The sequence below is a fragment of the Hyla sarda genome, unplaced genomic scaffold (genome assembly GCF_029499605.1).
Source record: "Hyla sarda isolate aHylSar1 unplaced genomic scaffold, aHylSar1.hap1 scaffold_908, whole genome shotgun sequence".
Taxonomy (NCBI): domain Eukaryota; kingdom Metazoa; phylum Chordata; class Amphibia; order Anura; family Hylidae; genus Hyla; species Hyla sarda.
This window is the reverse complement of record NW_026610936.1, coordinates 85,412-98,471: the sequence shown is the minus strand read 5'-3', so window position 1 is coordinate 98,471 and position 13,060 is coordinate 85,412. Positions and strand designations below refer to the sequence as shown.

General features: G+C 46.3%; 5 non-coding genes and 1 pseudogene across 5 annotated transcripts; all 6 read left to right on the top strand.

The window, feature by feature from the left end:
* Positions 1-1,501: 1,501 nt before the first annotated feature.
* LOC130349033 (U2 spliceosomal RNA) lies at positions 1,502-1,692 on the top strand. The gene has a single exon (XR_008886466.1). It is a non-coding gene; the product is annotated as a U2 spliceosomal RNA (small nuclear RNA).
* Positions 1,693-3,766: 2,074 nt separating this feature from the next.
* Positions 3,767-3,957, top strand: LOC130349032 (U2 spliceosomal RNA). Its single transcript, XR_008886465.1, has one exon. It is a non-coding gene; the product is annotated as a U2 spliceosomal RNA (small nuclear RNA).
* A 2,067-nt stretch (positions 3,958-6,024) lies between these two features.
* LOC130349031 (U2 spliceosomal RNA) lies at positions 6,025-6,215 on the top strand. The gene has a single exon (XR_008886464.1). It is a non-coding gene; the product is annotated as a U2 spliceosomal RNA (small nuclear RNA).
* A 2,067-nt stretch (positions 6,216-8,282) lies between these two features.
* LOC130349030 (U2 spliceosomal RNA) lies at positions 8,283-8,473 on the top strand. The gene has a single exon (XR_008886463.1). It is a non-coding gene; the product is annotated as a U2 spliceosomal RNA (small nuclear RNA).
* Positions 8,474-10,563: 2,090 nt separating this feature from the next.
* Positions 10,564-10,754, top strand: LOC130349029 (U2 spliceosomal RNA). The gene has a single exon (XR_008886462.1). It is a non-coding gene; the product is annotated as a U2 spliceosomal RNA (small nuclear RNA).
* Positions 10,755-12,842: 2,088 nt separating this feature from the next.
* Positions 12,843-13,060, top strand: LOC130349000 (U2 spliceosomal RNA; annotated as a pseudogene).

The following is a 13,060-nucleotide window of genomic DNA, read 5'->3' as shown; positions in this document are numbered from 1 at the left end:
GATTGGTCATCAGCTGGCTGTCTATGTCCCGCATCAATATAGACCAAAGTACAGAGGGTTAGGCTATGCTATTGTGCACCTACCTGATGCATCAGAAGGTGCGAGGCCCTTGCTAAATTCTGTGCACAGACTTTGAGATCTATACTTTAGACTGTATCTAAACCTGCTCCAACATGGACTGACATTCTGGCCTACTTTCAGCCGATGCGACTTGTCTGTCGCTGAACAGTCGCTTTTTATGTATTCAGCACCTATGTATAATGTTGTAAAAATGCTCTAGAAGCTAAAGTCGCAGAAATGTCACACATATTTGGCCTGCAACTTTCTGTGCGACAAATTCAGACAGGAAAAATCAGTATAAATCCTTAGAAAATTATCCCCCAGTGTCTCCATCTGCTGGCGGTATTGAATAAGCATTGCTGCACTGATGGGGTATGCATTAGACGAAAAAAAAGAAGAAAAAGAAGAATAATACGCCCAGAAAAGAGGCGAAAAGGAGAAAAACGTAAAAAAACGTGAAAAAAAAGTAAGAGGAAGAGAAGGGAAAAAAAGGTGGAAATGGGTTTAAAAGTGATTTCGGCGGAGAAATATATATATATATATATATATATATATATATATATATATACGCGCACACACACACATATATATAAACGTATTCTCCGTTGAGATATTGCAGCCGCTGCTGTGTCCAGGCCCAGGAGCCTTAGCACTGTGCTGTGATGTCACTCAATACCACTGACATCACTAGGTGTAAACAACATCTCTCCTTTGCTGTGTATGTGACTATGGAGCTGTTTGGTGATGTCGTCTATTATGGCCTTCATAGAAGCAACAGGAGATTGTTGCATCCATCTAGAACCCTCAGAACTACAGTGCTATGATGTCACTCACTTCCACAGGCCTTGCAGAGTGTAAACAACAACAACCCAGCTTTGTTGTGTATGTAACCATAGGGATTTGTGATGTCACCTAGAACCTTCACAGCAGCGACAGCTTTATGAGGAGCATCAGCACTGCTCTGCCTGAGCAGAACCATCACCGCCATAGGTTGTCAAATAACCCGGATTTAACCCACACAGGTAAGTCCAATGGGGTGCAGGCATGTCCTCTATGCTTACAGCTTCCCGTGGGTGTTGGTTTGATACCGTTTGGGGACAGCCAAGGAGGCATCTGCAGGCAACAAAGGTAGGTGTGTGCTTGTGTGTGTGTTTCCTATGCAGATCCTAAGCCCAGTGTCACATGCAAGTAGGAGGAGTAAGAAGGGTTCCTGGCAAATCCGGGTTATGGATTGCATTTAAAAAGGCCCCGTGGGAGTGCAATGGGCCCCTGTCTTGCTGCTTAGCAATAATGGTATGGGTTTAGGTTCTGCTGTGTGTACTGGTGGTTGACTGCCCCCCAGCCCAGAGTGTGCATGGAAAATTGTCTGGCAGCCTCCCTGACAGCAAGCAGTGATAGTGCCCATGAAGGGGACCTTGTTGGGCCCGCCCCTTTCACGGTTATCGCTTCTCGGCCTTTTGGCTAAGATCAAGTGTAGTATCTGTTCTTATCAGTTTAATATCTGATACGTCCCCTATCTGGGGACCATATATTAAATGGATTTTTGAGAACGGGGGCCGATTTCGAAGCTTGCTTCCGTCGCCCTATGCATTGACCCGATATGGCAGTATCTTCGGGTACAGTGCACCACCCCCTTACAGGGTTAAAAAGAAAGATTCCTACTTTCATTGCTACCTGCTTGCTGGCTAGCCAGCTAGCCAGCCCTGTGGGCCTTGCTGCTGCAGCCAAAAAACAAAAGGTGGTGCTGCTGCTGCTGCTTCTGCTGCTTCTGCTTGTGTCTGGCCGCTGTTGGAGCGTCCAGGCACAGGACTTCTGCTGCTGCTGACTAAATGGCCTCCTTAATTGGATAATTTGAGTAGCCAGCACACCTGTGCAGGTAGGGCATGACATGATAGGCAGCTGCCTTGATAGCGGGTGGGTGCTGAATGTTCCTAATTGACAAAATAAGATTAATGCTTATGAAGAAATATAAAATCTCATCCCTTCCCCAATATCGCGCCACACCCCTACCCCTTAATTCCCTGGTTGAACTTGATGGACATATGTCTTTTTTCGACCGTACTAACTATGTAACTATGTAACATAACATGGGGGGGGGGGGGGGGGTCTCCTGGCTGTTCACACAGGTGTGTCATTGCTGTACATTGACCATGCATTGCTTCTGTGGTATTGCAAAGGCAAAGACAAATGCTTCCAGCCATCCATTGCACTAATGGATTGGTCATCAGCTGGCTGTCTATGTCCCGCATCAATATAGACCAAAGTACAGAGGGTTAGGCTATGCTATTGTGCACCTACCTGATGCATCAGAAGGTGCGAGGCCCTTGCTAAATTCTGTGCACAGACTTTGAGATCTATACTTTAGACTGTATCTAAACCTGCTCCAACATGGACTGACATTCTGGCCTACTTTCAGCCGATGCGACTTGTCTGTCGCTGAACAGTCGCTTTTTATGTATTCAGCACCTATGTATAATGTTGTAAAAATGCTCTAGAAGCTAAAGTCGCAGAAATGTCACACATATTTGGCCTGCAACTTTCTGTGCGACAAATTCAGACAGGAAAAATCAGTATAAATCCTTAGAAAATTATCCCCCAGTGTCTCCATCTGCTGGCGGTATTGAATAAGCATTGCTGCACTGATGGGGTATGCATTAGACGAAAAAAAAGAAGAAAAAGAAGAATAATACGCCCAGAAAAGAGGCGAAAAGGAGAAAAACGTAAAAAAACGTGAAAAAAAAGTAAGAGGAAGAGAAGGGAAAAAAAGGTGGAAATGGGTTTAAAAGTGATTTCGGCGGAGAAATATATATATATATATATATATATATATATACGCGCACACACACACATATATATAAACGTATTCTCCGTTGAGATATTGCAGCCGCTGCTGTGTCCAGGCCCAGGAGCCTTAGCACTGTGCTGTGATGTCACTCAATACCACTGACATCACTAGGTGTAAACAACATCTCTCCTTTGCTGTGTATGTGACTATGGAGCTGTTTGGTGATGTCGTCTATTATGGCCTTCATAGAAGCAACAGGAGATTGTTGCATCCATCTAGAACCCTCAGAACTACAGTGCTATGATGTCACTCACTTCCACAGGCCTTGCAGAGTGTAAACAACAACAACCCAGCTTTGTTGTGTATGTAACCATAGGGATTTGTGATGTCACCTAGAACCTTCACAGCAGCGACAGCTTTATGAGGAGCATCAGCACTGCTCTGCCTGAGCAGAACCATCACCGCCATAGGTTGTCAAATAACCCGGATTTAACCCACACAGGTAAGTCCAATGGGGTGCAGGCATGTCCTCTATGCTTACAGCTTCCCGTGGGTGTTGGTTTGATACCGTTTGGGGACAGCCAAGGAGGCATCTGCAGGCAACAAAGGTAGGTGTGTGCTTGTGTGTGTGTTTCCTATGCAGATCCTAAGCCCAGTGTCACATGCAAGTAGGAGGAGTAAGAAGGGTTCCTGGCAAATCCGGGTTATGGATTGCATTTAAAAAGGCCCCGTGGGAGTGCAATGGGCCCCTGTCTTGCTGCTTAGCAATAATGGTATGGGTTTAGGTTCTGCTGTGTGTACTGGTGGTTGACTGCCCCCCAGCCCAGAGTGTGCATGGAAAATTGTCTGGCAGCCTCCCTGACAGCAAGCAGTGATAGTGCCCATGAAGGGGACCTTGTTGGGCCCGCCCCTTTCACGGTTATCGCTTCTCGGCCTTTTGGCTAAGATCAAGTGTAGTATCTGTTCTTATCAGTTTAATATCTGATACGTCCCCTATCTGGGGACCATATATTAAATGGATTTTTGAGAACGGGGGCCGATTTCGAAGCTTGCTTCCGTCGCCCTATGCATTGACCCGATATGGCAGTATCTTCGGGTACAGTGCACCACCCCCTTACAGGGTTAAAAAGAAAGATTCCTACTTTCATTGCTACCTGCTTGCTGGCTAGCCAGCTAGCCAGCCCTGTGGGCCTTGCTGCTGCAGCCAAAAATCAAAAGGTGGTGCTGCTGCTGCTGCTTCTGCTTGTGTCTGGCCGCTGTTGGAGCGTCCAGGCACAGGACTTCTGCTGCTGCTGACTAAATGGCCTCCTTAATTGGATCATTTGAGTAGCCAGCACACCTGTGCAGGTAGGGCATGACATGATAGGCAGCTGCCTTGATAGCGGGTGGGTGCTGAATGTTCCTAATTGACAAAATAAGATTAATGCTTATGAAGAAATATAAAATCTCATCCCTTCCCCAATATCGCGCCACACCCCTACCCCTTAATTCCCTGGTTGAACTTGATGGACATATGTCTTTTTTCGACCGTACTAACTATGTAACTATGTAACATAACATGGGGGGGGGGGGGGGGGTCTCCTGGCTGTTCACACAGGTGTGTCATTGCTGTACATTGACCATGCATTGCTTCTGTGGTATTGCAAAGGCAAAGACAAATGCTTCCAGCCATCCATTGCACTAATGGATTGGTCATCAGCTGGCTGTCTATGTCCCGCATCAATATAGACCAAAGTACAGAGGGTTAGGCTATGCTATTGTGCACCTACCTGATGCATCAGAAGGTGCGAGGCCCTTGCTAAATTCTGTGCACAGACTTTGAGATCTATACTTTAGACTGTATCTAAACCTGCTCCAACATGGACTGACATTCTGGCCTACTTTCAGCCGATGCGACTTGTCTGTCGCTGAACAGTCGCTTTTTATGTATTCAGCACCTATGTATAATGTTGTAAAAATGCTCTAGAAGCTAAAGTCGCAGAAATGTCACACATATTTGGCCTGCAACTTTCTGTGCGACAAATTCAGACAGGAAAAATCAGTATAAATCCTTAGAAAATTATCCCCCAGTGTCTCCATCTGCTGGCGGTATTGAATAAGCATTGCTGCACTGATGGGGTATGCATTAGACGAAAAAAAAGAAGAAAAAGAAGAATAATACGCCCAGAAAAGAGGCGAAAAGGAGAAAAACGTAAAAAAACGTGAAAAAAAAGTAAGAGGAAGAGAAGGGAAAAAAAGGTGGAAATGGGTTTAAAAGTGATTTCGGCGGAGAAATATATATATATATATATATATATATATATATACGCGCACACACACACATATATATAAACGTATTCTCCGTTGAGATATTGCAGCCGCTGCTGTGTCCAGGCCCAGGAGCCTTAGCACTGTGCTGTGATGTCACTCAATACCACTGACATCACTAGGTGTAAACAACATCTCTCCTTTGCTGTGTATGTGACTATGGAGCTGTTTGGTGATGTCGTCTATTATGGCCTTCATAGAAGCAACAGGAGATTGTTGCATCCATCTAGAACCCTCAGAACTACAGTGCTATGATGTCACTCACTTCCACAGGCCTTGCAGAGTGTAAACAACAACAACCCAGCTTTGTTGTGTATGTAACCATAGGGATTTGTGATGTCACCTAGAACCTTCACAGCAGCGACAGCTTTATGAGGAGCATCAGCACTGCTCTGCCTGAGCAGAACCATCACCGCCATAGGTTGTCAAATAACCCGGATTTAACCCACACAGGTAAGTCCAATGGGGTGCAGGCATGTCCTCTATGCTTACAGCTTCCCGTGGGTGTTGGTTTGATACCGTTTGGGGACAGCCAAGGAGGCATCTGCAGGCAACAAAGGTAGGTGTGTGCTTGTGTGTGTGTTTCCTATGCAGATCCTAAGCCCAGTGTCACATGCAAGTAGGAGGAGTAAGAAGGGTTCCTGGCAAATCCGGGTTATGGATTGCATTTAAAAAGGCCCCGTGGGAGTGCAATGGGCCCCTGTCTTGCTGCTTAGCAATAATGGTATGGGTTTAGGTTCTGCTGTGTGTACTGGTGGTTGACTGCCCCCCAGCCCAGAGTGTGCATGGAAAATTGTCTGGCAGCCTCCCTGACAGCAAGCAGTGATAGTGCCCATGAAGGGGACCTTGTTGGGCCCGCCCCTTTCACGGTTATCGCTTCTCGGCCTTTTGGCTAAGATCAAGTGTAGTATCTGTTCTTATCAGTTTAATATCTGATACGTCCCCTATCTGGGGACCATATATTAAATGGATTTTTGAGAACGGGGGCCGATTTCGAAGCTTGCTTCCGTCGCCCTATGCATTGACCCGATATGGCAGTATCTTCGGGTACAGTGCACCACCCCCTTACAGGGTTAAAAAGAAAGATTCCTACTTTCATTGCTACCTGCTTGCTGGCTAGCCAGCTAGCCAGCCCTGTGGGCCTTGCTGCTGCAGCCAAAAATCAAAAGGTGGTGCTGCTGCTGCTGCTTCTGCTTGTGTCTGGCCGCTGTTGGAGCGTCCAGGCACAGGACTTCTGCTGCTGCTGACTAAATGGCCTCCTTAATTGGATCATTTGAGTAGCCAGCACACCTGTGCAGGTAGGGCATGACATGATAGGCAGCTGCCTTGATAGCGGGTGGGTGCTGAATGTTCCTAATTGACAAAATAAGATTAATGCTTATGAAGAAATATAAAATCTCATCCCTTCCCCAATATCGCGCCACACCCCTACCCCTTAATTCCCTGGTTGAACTTGATGGACATATGTCTTTTTTCGACCGTACTAACTATGTAACTATGTAACATAACATGGGGGGGGGGGGGGGGGTCTCCTGGCTGTTCACACAGGTGTGTCATTGCTGTACATTGACCATGCATTGCTTCTGTGGTATTGCAAAGGCAAAGACAAATGCTTCCAGCCATCCATTGCACTAATGGATTGGTCATCAGCTGGCTGTCTATGTCCCGCATCAATATAGACCAAAGTACAGAGGGTTAGGCTATGCTATTGTGCACCTACCTGATGCATCAGAAGGTGCGAGGCCCTTGCTAAATTCTGTGCACAGACTTTGAGATCTATACTTTAGACTGTATCTAAACCTGCTCCAACATGGACTGACATTCTGGCCTACTTTCAGCCGATGCGACTTGTCTGTCGCTGAACAGTCGCTTTTTATGTATTCAGCACCTATGTATAATGTTGTAAAAATGCTCTAGAAGCTAAAGTCGCAGAAATGTCACACATATTTGGCCTGCAACTTTCTGTGCGACAAATTCAGACAGGAAAAATCAGTATAAATCCTTAGAAAATTATCCCCCAGTGTCTCCATCTGCTGGCGGTATTGAATAAGCATTGCTGCACTGATGGGGTATGCATTAGACGAAAAAAAAGAAGAAAAAGAAGAATAATACGCCCAGAAAAGAGGCGAAAAGGAGAAAAACGTAAAAAAACGTGAAAAAAAAGTAAGAGGAAGAGAAGGGAAAAAAAGGTGGAAATGGGTTTAAAAGTGATTTCGGCGGAGAAATATATATATATATATATATATATATATATATACGCGCACACACACACATATATATAAACGTATTCTCCGTTGAGATATTGCAGCCGCTGCTGTGTCCAGGCCCAGGAGCCTTAGCACTGTGCTGTGATGTCACTCAATACCACTGACATCACTAGGTGTAAACAACATCTCTCCTTTGCTGTGTATGTGACTATGGAGCTGTTTGGTGATGTCGTCTATTATGGCCTTCATAGAAGCAACAGGAGATTGTTGCATCCATCTAGAACCCTCAGAACTACAGTGCTATGATGTCACTCACTTCCACAGGCCTTGCAGAGTGTAAACAACAACAACCCAGCTTTGTTGTGTATGTAACCATAGGGATTTGTGATGTCACCTAGAACCTTCACAGCAGCGACAGCTTTATGAGGAGCATCAGCACTGCTCTGCCTGAGCAGAACCATCACCGCCATAGGTTGTCAAATAACCCGGATTTAACCCACACAGGTAAGTCCAATGGGGTGCAGGCATGTCCTCTATGCTTACAGCTTCCCGTGGGTGTTGGTTTGATACCGTTTGGGGACAGCCAAGGAGGCATCTGCAGGCAACAAAGGTAGGTGTGTGCTTGTGTGTGTGTTTCCTATGCAGATCCTAAGCCCAGTGTCACATGCAAGTAGGAGGAGTAAGAAGGGTTCCTGGCAAATCCGGGTTATGGATTGCATTTAAAAAGGCCCCGTGGGAGTGCAATGGGCCCCTGTCTTGCTGCTTAGCAATAATGGTATGGGTTTAGGTTCTGCTGTGTGTACTGGTGGTTGACTGCCCCCCAGCCCAGAGTGTGCATGGAAAATTGTCTGGCAGCCTCCCTGACAGCAAGCAGTGATAGTGCCCATGAAGGGGACCTTGTTGGGCCCGCCCCTTTCACGGTTATCGCTTCTCGGCCTTTTGGCTAAGATCAAGTGTAGTATCTGTTCTTATCAGTTTAATATCTGATACGTCCCCTATCTGGGGACCATATATTAAATGGATTTTTGAGAACGGGGGCCGATTTCGAAGCTTGCTTCCGTCGCCCTATGCATTGACCCGATATGGCAGTATCTTCGGGTACAGTGCACCACCCCCTTACAGGGTTAAAAAGAAAGATTCCTACTTTCATTGCTACCTGCTTGCTGGCTAGCCAGCTAGCCAGCCCTGTGGGCCTTGCTGCTGCAGCCAAAAAACAAAAGGTGGTGCTGCTGCTGCTGCTTCTGCTGCTTCTGCTTGTGTCTGGCCGCTGTTGGAGCGTCCAGGCACAGGACTTCTGCTGCTGCTGACTAAATGGCCTCCTTAATTGGATCATTTGAGTAGCCAGCACACCTGTGCAGGTAGGGCATGACATGATAGGCAGCTGCCTTGATAGCGGGTGGGTGCTGAATGTTCCTAATTGACAAAATAAGATTAATGCTTATGAAGAAATATAAAATCTCATCCCTTCCCCAATATCGCGCCACACCCCTACCCCTTAATTCCCTGGTTGAACTTGATGGACATATGTCTTTTTTCGACCGTACTAACTATGTAACTATGTAACATAACATGGGGGGGGGGGGGGGGGGGTCTCCTGGCTGTTCACACAGGTGTGTCATTGCTGTACATTGACCATGCATTGCTTCTGTGGTATTGCAAAGGCAAAGACAAATGCTTCCAGCCATCCATTGCACTAATGGATTGGTCATCAGCTGGCTGTCTATGTCCCGCATCAATATAGACCAAAGTACAGAGGGTTAGGCTATGCTATTGTGCACCTACCTGATGCATCAGAAGGTGCGAGGCCCTTGCTAAATTCTGTGCACAGACTTTGAGATCTATACTTTAGACTGTATCTAAACCTGCTCCAACATGGACTGACATTCTGGCCTACTTTCAGCCGATGCGACTTGTCTGTCGCTGAACAGTCGCTTTTTATGTATTCAGTACCTATGTATAATGTTGTAAAAATGCTCTAGAAGCTAAAGTCGCAGAAATGTCACACATATTTGGCCTGCAACTTTCTGTGCGACAAATTCAGACAGGAAAAATCAGTATAAATCCTTAGAAAATTATCCCCCAGTGTCTCCATCTGCTGGCGGTATTGAATAAGCATTGCTGCACTGATGGGGTATGCATTAGACGAAAAAAAAGAAGAAAAAGAAGAATAATACGCCCAGAAAAGAGGCGAAAAGGAGAAAAACGTAAAAAAACGTGAAAAAAAAGTAAGAGGAAGAGAAGGGAAAAAAAGGTGGAAATGGGTTTAAAAGTGATTTCGGCGGAGAAATATATATATATATATATATATATATATATATATATATATATATACGCGCACACACACACATATATATAAACGTATTCTCCGTTGAGATATTGCAGCCGCTGCTGTGTCCAGGCCCAGGAGCCTTAGCACTGTGCTGTGATGTCACTCAATACCACTGACATCACTAGGTGTAAACAACATCTCTCCTTTGCTGTGTATGTGACTATGGAGCTGTTTGGTGATGTCGTCTATTATGGCCTTCATAGAAGCAACAGGAGATTGTTGCATCCATCTAGAACCCTCAGAACTACAGTGCTATGATGTCACTCACTTCCACAGGCCTTGCAGAGTGTAAACAACAACAACCCAGCTTTGTTGTGTATGTAACCATAGGGATTTGTGATGTCACCTAGAACCTTCACAGCAGCGACAGCTTTATGAGGAGCATCAGCACTGCTCTGCCTGAGCAGAACCATCACCGCCATAGGTTGTCAAATAACCCGGATTTAACCCACACAGGTAAGTCCAATGGGGTGCAGGCATGTCCTCTATGCTTACAGCTTCCCGTGGGTGTTGGTTTGATACCGTTTGGGGACAGCCAAGGAGGCATCTGCAGGCAACAAAGGTAGGTGTGTGCTTGTGTGTGTGTTTCCTATGCAGATCCTAAGCCCAGTGTCACATGCAAGTAGGAGGAGTAAGAAGGGTTCCTGGCAAATCCGGGTTATGGATTGCATTTAAAAAGGCCCCGTGGGAGTGCAATGGGCCCCTGTCTTGCTGCTTAGCAATAATGGTATGGGTTTAGGTTCTGCTGTGTGTACTGGTGGTTGACTGCCCCCCAGCCCAGAGTGTGCATGGAAAATTGTCTGGCAGCCTCCCTGACAGCAAGCAGTGATAGTGCCCATGAAGGGGACCTTGTTGGGCCCGCCCCTTTCACGGTTATCGCTTCTCGGCCTTTTGGCTAAGATCAAGTGTAGTATCTGTTCTTATCAGTTTAATATCTGATACGTCCCCTATCTGGGGACCATATATTAAATGGATTTTTGAGAACGGGGGCCGATTTCGAAGCTTGCTTCCGTCGCCCTATGCATTGACCCGATATGGCAGTATCTTCGGGTACAGTGCACCACCCCCTTACAGGGTTAAAAAGAAAGATTCCTACTTTCATTGCTACCTGCTTGCTGGCTAGCCAGCTAGCCAGCCCTGTGGGCCTTGCTGCTGCAGCCAAAAAACAAAAGGTGGTGCTGCTGCTGCTGCTTCTGCTGCTTCTGCTTGTGTCTGGCCGCTGTTGGAGCGTCCAGGCACAGGACTTCTGCTGCTGCTGACTAAATGGCCTCCTTAATTGGATCATTTGAGTAGCCAGCACACCTGTGCAGGTAGGGCATGACATGATAGGCAGCTGCCTTGATAGCGGGTGGGTGCTGAATGTTCCTAATTGACAAAATAAGATTAATGCTTATGAAGAAATATAAAATCTCATCCCTTCCCCAATATCGCGCCACACCCCTACCCCTTAATTCCCTGGTTGAACTTGATGGACATATGTCTTTTTTCGACCGTACTAACTATGTAACTATGTAACATAACATGGGGGGGGGGGGGGGGGGTCTCCTGGCTGTTCACACAGGTGTGTCATTGCTGTACATTGACCATGCATTGCTTCTGTGGTATTGCAAAGGCAAAGACAAATGCTTCCAGCCATCCATTGCACTAATGGATTGGTCATCAGCTGGCTGTCTATGTCCCGCATCAATATAGACCAAAGTACAGAGGGTTAGGCTATGCTATTGTGCACCTACCTGATGCATCAGAAGGTGCGAGGCCCTTGCTAAATTCTGTGCACAGACTTTGAGATCTATACTTTAGACTGTATCTAAACCTGCTCCAACATGGACTGACATTCTGGCCTACTTTCAGCCGATGCGACTTGTCTGTCGCTGAACAGTCGCTTTTTATGTATTCAGCACCTATGTATAATGTTGTAAAAATGCTCTAGAAGCTAAAGTCGCAGAAATGTCACACATATTTGGCCTGCAACTTTCTGTGCGACAAATTCAGACAGGAAAAATCAGTATAAATCCTTAGAAAATTATCCCCCAGTGTCTCCATCTGCTGGCGGTATTGAATAAGCATTGCTGCACTGATGGGGTATGCATTAGACGAAAAAAAAGAAGAAAAAGAAGAATAATACGCCCAGAAAAGAGGCGAAAAGGAGAAAAACGTAAAAAAACGTGAAAAAAAAGTAAGAGGAAGAGAAGGGAAAAAAAGGTGGAAATGGGTTTAAAAGTGATTTCGGCGGAGAAATATATATATATATATATATATATATATATATATATATATATACGCGCACACACACACATATATATAAACGTATTCTCCGTTGAGATATTGCAGCCGCTGCTGTGTCCAGGCCCAGGAGCCTTAGCACTGTGCTGTGATGTCACTCAATACCACTGACATCACTAGGTGTAAACAACATCTCTCCTTTGCTGTGTATGTGACTATGGAGCTGTTTGGTGATGTCGTCTATTATGGCCTTCATAGAAGCAACAGGAGATTGTTGCATCCATCTAGAACCCTCAGAACTACAGTGCTATGATGTCACTCACTTCCACAGGCCTTGCAGAGTGTAAACAACAACAACCCAGCTTTGTTGTGTATGTAACCATAGGGATTTGTGATGTCACCTAGAACCTTCACAGCAGCGACAGCTTTATGAGGAGCATCAGCACTGCTCTGCCTGAGCAGAACCATCACCGCCATAGGTTGTCAAATAACCCGGATTTAACCCACACAGGTAAGTCCAATGGGGTGCAGGCATGTCCTCTATGCTTACAGCTTCCCGTGGGTGTTGGTTTGATACCGTTTGGGGACAGCGAAGGAGGCATCTGCAGGCAACAAAGGTAGGTGTGTGCTTGTGTGTGTGTGTTCCTATGCAGATCCTAAGCCCAGTGTCACATGCAAGTAGGAGGAGTAAGAAGGGTTCCTGGCAAATCCGGGTTATGGATTGCATTTAAAAAGGCCCCGTGGGAGTGCAATGGGCCCCTGTCTTGCTGCTTAGCAATAATGGTATGGGTTTAGGTTCTGCTGTGTGTACTGGTGGTTGACTGCCCCCCAGCCCAGAGTGTGCATGGAAAATTGTCTGGCAGCCTCCCTGACAGCAAGCAGTGATAGTGCCCATGAAGGGGACCTTGTTGGGCCCGCCCCTTTCACGGTTATCGCTTCTCGGCCTTTTGGCTAAGATCAAGTGTAGTATCTGCATTTGGTCTGGTCGGAAGGTGTCTGTGGTACCCCGCTTCTCGGCCTTGGGGGATTGTCTCTCCTTATGGAGGGACTTCACCCCCTTGCTGCTATTGGGGAGCGGGCTTAGTCCACGGACAACGGGTTGCGATCCCCCTGTCTCTGGGACCTTGTGTCTCAGAAGGCATTTTCGGT